General features: G+C 38.7%; 1 long non-coding RNA gene across 1 annotated transcript; it reads left to right on the forward strand.

Moving 5' to 3' along the window:
• Positions 1–2,494: 2,494 nt before the first annotated feature.
• LOC128368399 (uncharacterized) lies at positions 2,495–7,778 on the forward strand. The gene is made up of 3 exons (XR_008321960.1): positions 2,495–2,527; positions 2,622–2,670; positions 7,761–7,778. It is a non-coding gene; the product is annotated as an uncharacterized LOC128368399 (long non-coding RNA).
• The last annotated feature ends 291 nt before the right edge of the window (positions 7,779–8,069 follow it).

Below are 8,069 nucleotides of genomic sequence, written 5' to 3' on the forward strand. Positions count from 1 at the left end.
AGATGACATCTTTATTTTAAAGTAATTGCAGTTGTGCCAGACTTCCTTTTCTTGATGATATCACACCAGGTTTTAAAAAAGCGAAACACTCTTAAACATTTAACAACCAATAATAAATGCCACACACTCATTTGACTTTTTGAATGTGGGTTTATATTAGACTAATAAAAAAAAATCAGTTTATTAAAAAAACATTAAAATAGATTCATATCTTTTTTTATGCACTATGAGAAATTCTGTGAATGTCAGTGTGAAATTGTGATTGTAATTATTTCACTGCTTCTGTTTCGAGCACTTGACACAACTCATGAGACAGAAATAGTAAAGATCAGTAATATATAATCAACAGTTTATCAATGACATGATTGATTTTTGAAAACAAAAAATTGAAGACTCGATTTTAGGGAACTTTCACCTCAGCTGGAGACCGGTTTACTTTAAATCCACTGTCCTGGGTGTTGCTTTCAATCATCATCGTTTTCTGACTTTTGACATTCAATTGTATATATATATATATATATATATGTATACATATATATGGAAGAAGACAAATATAGATAGATTAGCTGTAGCAGACTGATGATCAACAATAAAACAGACTTTAGAGAAAATCCGTACATTCTCAAGTCTCAAATATTTAAATGTATATGGATTTTTTAGCTCTTTTGCCAAACCAAATAATATTGTTTTTAAAAGAAGTGGATTCATCAAGTGTTAGAAATATTTGTAATAACTTTGATTTAACCGGGCCTTGCGTGACAGCATGGTCCATCATATGATACAGCAGCGAGGCGATGGGAGAGTTGTTTGTTGGTTTTTGTGTTGTTTTGTTTTTGTTTTGTTGTGGGGTTTTCTTTAATACTCTTGACACTTCATAAAGTGAAGTAAGGAGGTGAAATTGGGAAAACGTAAAAAAAACAGCATGAGGCACAAACGGGTATTTAAGCAATATTTTACAAGTTTGACATGAAGAACAAATGTAGCATAATAAACAGTCTGTTAATGTAAAGGAAGAAAATGCCACTTCTTCAGAATATAGAAACACAGTTACAAAACAGAGTATGCAATCATTTTGGATTGAATGCAACATGCGCAACCAAAACTCGCACTGCCTAAAACTGTTGCACACACGGGACTTAAACTTCGCGATGGCCAGGTGCACACTCGTGAGTTGTCACTGGGTTATTGATGACTCATCAGAATTTCAAAGCTCATGTAGATGTTTGATTTTACACGACTCTGAGTTTTGGTACCTTTTTGATTATAATAATAACAATAATAAAAAATAATTAAGAATTAGACAGTAAACAGATACCCATGACCTTCATATTAATCCACTTGATATAATGAAAAACGTCAGTTAAAGTGACGTCTTTTTTCTTGACAGGCCACAGCTGGCTTTGACATTTACATGTTTTTTATTGCCTGTAGGCCTCAAATATAGATACAGCCTAATATCCATACACATGCAAATGAGGGAAATGTATGCCTACTTAGGCATTTTAAAAAATCAATTAATCTCAAATACATAGTTAAAGGGCCTATTTCACACTGATAAAGACTTGCATGGTATGTCAATTAAACCTTTTAGGCCTCATAGTAGAGCGTGTAACGTCTGGCGCATTAATCTATTGGGAAAAATCAAAGGAACAATGTCTGGAAATTAGTTTAAATTCCAAAAAATCCAAAAAGAAAGTGCATTATGGAGACATCTCTGCGCGCTGCGGCGCACAGTGTATGGCATGGGATGTCCTCGTCGTGTGTTTGCATTTGTTTCTATCTTATCTGTTGATGTGAAGAGATGCGGATTAACACTGAAAGCCCGGAGAGGCGGAGCGCGTCACGGCGCATCGCCAGGGTAAAAGAGGAGCGTTCTGGCAAATTTAACCCGAATAAATTACACCTTAAGGTGGAAGAGGGGTAAGTGTAGGGTTCGACATATGCAGGCAGCGACGTGTTTGTGTGTGTGTGTGTGTGTGTGTGTGTGTGTGTGTGTTTGTGTGTGTCTGTGTATTTGTGCGTGCCCGTGCGCGTGCCTGAGTGTTTAGCTGACCGGCCAATAAATCTCTCCACCGTGCGATACTCTTATCTTGTAGCCACCGATATATTCCGTGCTAGGAGGCCATCAGCTCCAGCGCACACTCGGTTGCTCGTAAAGCCCCGATCCCTTGCACTCCCTGTCCTAAATGGGGATAATTAGCGTCACTTTATCACGCCTCTGCATATTTTCTCCGCGCACCCCCCCCTTTCCTAAAAAAATTACCAAGCAGCCTGCTCTCGTCGCCCGCTCTGTCACAGAAGATTATGGAGACAGATTGCACAGAGCGAATGTGCCGGGCGAGATTAGCGCGGAATAGAGAAAGCAACTGGGCCAATGAATTCCTCGGAAGGGCCTTATCGTGCAATTACACGTTGACATGTTTAACAATCTTGCTGCCTCTTAATCCTGCAGTGCTGCTCTATCTACCCACAGCTACCACGCTATATGCCGGCACACAGACCTAATGCACCGAAACGCAGCACAAATGTACTGAAAGTTAGGAAAAAATTGCTTTATTTTCAAACTTTGTCCATAGCATTCACCAAACGCCTTTTTATTCTCTATTTTTTTTATTTTTCAGATTTCTCCATTGTCGGAATAGCCTCTGCACTGGAACTTTTTGAGAAGAGGTGAGATATAGCTTTAAAAAGAAAAAGAATAATATTTGTCTTATTGTTACGCAAAATCACTGTTTCACACTATTTCGAAAAATGATTTTTTTTTTTTAAAAAGCCATTGTCCATCATCGCCATGTCCATCCAAAGTAGCAATATTAAGTTAAAAGTGGTCGCTTAGTTTGGAGTTAAATCTAGACTTTCCATTTCTCTGCCCCCCAATCACACTCTCTCTCTCACACACACACACACACACACACACACACATACACACATACACACACACACACACACACACACACACACACACACACACACACACACAAAACCCCCCTGTCCCTCCTGCCTGGCGGTATATCGGGGCCTGTGTGGGAGTGATTGTGGAGCGCCACTGTAGGAATTTGGCAGCGGCCGTGGTTTGGAGAGCCGCCCCACGCTGAGCCCCATTCAGCGTCCAGCGCGCTGTGAGGTTGGGAAGTTTCAGTCAGCCGTACAACTCAATGGCCCCCACAAAGGCGATTACAAGCCCCAGCGCATTCCTGTAGGGACCTGGGAGCGGCGCAGGTGCGAGGGGGACCGGGGTAACCCGTCAGAGAAGTGATAAAAACGGGACAGTGCTGGGACCACACAAAACCAGGCAACCCACAGGAAGAGGGTTTTTTTTTTCAAGAAAGGACGAGAAAGGGAAGAATAAGTTTTAAGGAGATGGAAGTTTGAAGGGTGGGGGTGTAGCATACTGAGTGGCCCGAGACTGTCCATCACAGTCTGAAAGGAAGAGAAGACTTCCACTTTTACTCTGAGGTCATGAGTCCATCAGCACTGTACCACATAAAAAATTATTGACCAGCCAGCAAAAAAAGATAACTGTGATGGATCCCTGTTATTTTAATTTTAATGTATTGTTTAAAAATAGTCACATTTTAATACATTTCATCTAAAACATATCAGAATTAGCCTTGAGAATCCAACATGTGTAATCAAATCATGATTGTACTCCACATGACCTCAATTTCCTCTGAACAACCCTGCCTCCAAATATGAAACAGAGAGGTGCTCTGCTGAAAAATAGAATGCATATTTGCTCTACTGAAAAATATGAAGAAAATGTGCTGCCCTTAAAGTAAATACATTCAGACTATACTGTGAATATAAACTCACATGAAGGGGCACTGCAACTCTTTCAATACCCGCTTTAAAGTAACAGGGTCAATCAGTTTGCCTCGTAGGAGAAGTAATGCCGCTGCTGATGACATCTTTATTAATATAAAGACATTTCTGTTAATCATATCTGCAAACTGTTCACTGCCAGCTCAAAATGGTCATATTAAAGAGTATTTCATTTAACCTTCATTGACAACCTGCCATATTCAATCTGCTTTCCCTGCAATATTTGTTCCTGACAACTAAAGAAAGATGAATGTTTTTATTTACTTATAGTTGTTATATGTTGGACATGTCCACCAATTTAATGACTAATCAAGTTGACATTGCTTCCCATACTGATCCATGTGATACTAAAATGATTCATATGAATGTTTTATCTTTTAATGTGCTACGTCTGTGGTTAAGAGTGGGTAAAGTTGCACTAGTAAATATTCTTATATTTACAGCAAATGATTTAATGTGTATGTGTTGTGATGAACCCACAGATCATTATCCTCATATCTCTATAAGCCTTATCACCTTAATGTTTTGGTTTTCTGAGTAGCTAACTCCACTCTGTTCTTATAAACCAACTGTATGCTATCTGCCCAGTACTCAACGACAAGCAAAGTTAGCAACTAGTTGGTGAACATAGTGAAGAATTTCTCAGCTAAAGAGGTAGACATTGCCCTGTAGGAAGTGAAAAATGAACTTACATTTTCCAGGTGGCCGAAATCATGACTTCAAATGCCTCTAATAATGACTCCATAGCGTGTTGTGCTGCCCCTAAGTAGCCAAGAAAATCAATGAATACAATAAGTTTAGGCAAATGAAACAACTTGGATACGAACATCGTTAAAAGAAACCAATAATGATAGTTGGTGTGTTAAGAATAGTGTTTTGTAGGGATGCAGGGTGCAAATCCCAGACTCCGGTCTCAAAGTACTGTTGGTTGTATACTAAAACATCCACCCCAAGCTTGTACCGACAACTTCTTGGGGAATAGGGATATTACATTTCCTTGATTGGAAAAAAATATTATCTATGAAAGTAATACAGGTAGCAAAATACATCAGGTGAACACGTAATAATTAAACTGTTGAATTAGAAGAGGTTTGCCAACAAACACACACACACTGTACCTGTTATACTAATTATTAATTATTAAGAAAGAGGGCTATTTTCATGGCTACACAAACATACGCTCCAGTTGGTTTTCCTGAACATCATTCACAAGAGGCAGTGCAAAGTAAATTAATACTTTGGTGGAAATTAATTGAGTTTAGAAGAAGTATCCCAATTTTAATTAGCTTTTTTTGCCATGTGCCATGCTCCACAGTGATTGGCACAATGTTTTTTAGTGATATGAGACCAGTAATGTGATTGACTATAATGATTAATCACCTTATATATTACACTTTGGTTTACTTTCCACTTCTCCCAGACCATTTGCCTATAGTGCTTCTGCTCTTAGTAGGTGGACAACTACAGCTTCTATTTTACTTTTATAGTTCGATTATCATTGTATTCACCAAAGTCATTGCTGAGATTTCAGAATGTGTCCAATATGTCCAACCAGGCAAGAAACATAAGTGGGCAGACAGGTTGTAAACAAACCCCTAGGTCAAACTTATTTGAAAGCATGGGAAAAACTGAAGTATCTAAGTTAACATACTATATTTGCTTTAGTTCCCAACAGGCAGTGTGCTGCAGTGTGCTCACTTAAGTTAAACTGTCGGTTTGTTGACAGCCCATTTGATATTCTGTTGCATTCATGTTTCTTGGCCAGTTGATGTCATATTTCTGTTATCATGTTTCAAGATCACAGCAATTACTTTGATGAGTATAACATCAAAACTGATGCTACTGATGGCTTGAGCTACACCAATAAAACTCAAGTTGTAATAAACTAGAATTTTTCTTCAAAATAGGTCTTGGAGGGTCCCAGAGGGGAAATCTGTAAGTCTGCAGAAAGTGTTCTTCTTACTAAGATGTGATAGTTCGCATAACAATGAGCTGTCACACGCAGAAATATGTTGAAAGGGAAACTCATTCTCTCAGTCATACGGACTGCTTTTGGGGTTGCTATCTATGTGCCATGAAAAAGCACATGGAGGGCCTCGTGAGCTGTACATCCAACTGATGCAAGTTCATAATGCCTCTCGTATGAGGACATGGGAGTTAAACTGTCTCATCAAACACCAAAAATCATCAATCCTGAGTAAACTCAATCGTTTGCCATTAAAAAGGCTTATGGTGTAAGTCAAAAGAATAAACACAGGATTTAACTTGCCTATGTGCCTTTTTAAGATCAGACAAACACATTTCATGCTAGAAGCAAAAAGAGAAACAAGGAAGGGTCACACAATAATTTTGAAGTATCCTCTACAAATCTCCTGTTTTGTGTCATTCAAAGAAGGATTTTTGCCCAATATTCACATTTACTTTCTTTTTTTGTCTCCCTTTCGAGATAAGTGGTCCCACGAAAGGTTTTCTTTCATGGAGACTTGGAGACAAAATATTTGGCTTCAGTTGCACTGGTTGGACTTTCATGGGTGCAATGCAATAAACTCTGAGCCATAACTAGATCCCCATTATTATATTTTTGTTTGTTTCACATGAATTGTTTCCCTTTTTCTCAGACAAAACCAAATGTATACTGTGACACTTTAAAGCATGTGCCTGGTAGTAAGAGTTTAGTAGTGTAGCAAGCTGTGGTGCTCATGGGTGAGAGTTCAGCTGGAATAATTGGAACGTAATGACACCTCCTGCACACCAGTATTACTCTCATGTTCTTCCATCCCTCCTACTTGTGCTCATACAAATACATGTATTTTTTCTGAAATTTCTGTTCAGCTAATCCCTTGAGTGCAATGATTCAACCAACATCTTAGGACACTTTGTCTTTTTATCTGTACTGCATAGCTGCTGCAGCCCAGACTGAAATGCTTCCAGTTATTTCATGTATTACTATGACATTTTATACAGACTTTCACTGTCCCCAAGAGGATGAATCCAACTAACTTTGGTGATCCAGACTGTTCCTCTAGCATCATCATAATATTGCCTTTTTTATGTTTTCCTGTAGGTGACAGAGTACTACAAACTCTGACTGTGAAAGGACTAAGAATCTCCACACTGTCGATCACTCACTTTATATAAATTACATTTCAGTCCTCAGAAGGTACATCCATATAATTCATAGTATGACTCTTATCTGATGACAATCTGAGGACTGAAACGTCAATTTTTCATCTCCCTTCTATCTTTCATCCACCATCAGATCCAAATGTCCTTTCATCCAATATTGTTTTATGACCAAACACTTGACACTTAGTTCTAATTAGCATGTTATGTGCTAAACTAAGATTAAAACATTATACCTGCTAATCATCAGCTTGTAAGAACTGTAAATGCTATAGTCATTACCTGGCTATAGCATTTAACTCTACAGCACCTTACGTACAGCCTCACATAGTATGACTGTAGACTCTTGTTATTCTTTTCACATCTAGCTCACTGTTTGACTTCAAGTCTCTCGCTCTACTAACTTGCACTAACTCGACAAATCACTCAATAAAGTGTGGTAAACAACACACCTGCCTCGGGTTCTCTATCACTGGCCCACACACGCACATACAAAACCCACCAGATGCTGTAAAGGATTTCTCCGCCTCTGTGGCAGGTGATAATTCTCAGAGCAGTGGAGATGGGGTTAATGAGGGGTCAAAGAGTTCAGATAAGAAACAGCAGTTTTATGATGCCTGCTGCAACCTGCAGCACACTGATAGCTGTTTGAACTGGCTGACCGTTGACCTCTATAGGGTCAAGTGATCAACAAACTGGGTCATTTAGATAGGTCAGATTGGAGTACGTGAAGGATGTGTATGTCACAGCAGTATGTCCAGGACTTACAGATAAATTGTTCTTAATGATTATAACCCTACTTAATTTGTTTCCAGAGCCATTAGATTGTTGTCAGCCATCAGACTGTTTAAGGTATGGGATAAATTGGATTAATTTATATTTCAATTGATAACCTACTGGCTATTAGCTATTCAGCTGATTGCACCTTGTACTTGTGTGTTCTCTCTCTCTCTCTCTCTCTCTCTCTCTCTCTCTCTCTCTCTCTCTCTCTCTCTCTCCCTTTGATGATATACATATACATATTGCTGAAACTATATATTTGTATACACGTGACTTTCTTGTTGAATTGTAAACCTAAAAAAGAAACCACAGAGTTTTCTTTCCTGGCATGTTTTTATTTATTG

Source organism: Scomber japonicus, chromosome 11 (assembly GCF_027409825.1).
Source record: "Scomber japonicus isolate fScoJap1 chromosome 11, fScoJap1.pri, whole genome shotgun sequence".
Classification (NCBI taxonomy): Eukaryota; Metazoa; Chordata; class Actinopteri; order Scombriformes; family Scombridae; genus Scomber; species Scomber japonicus.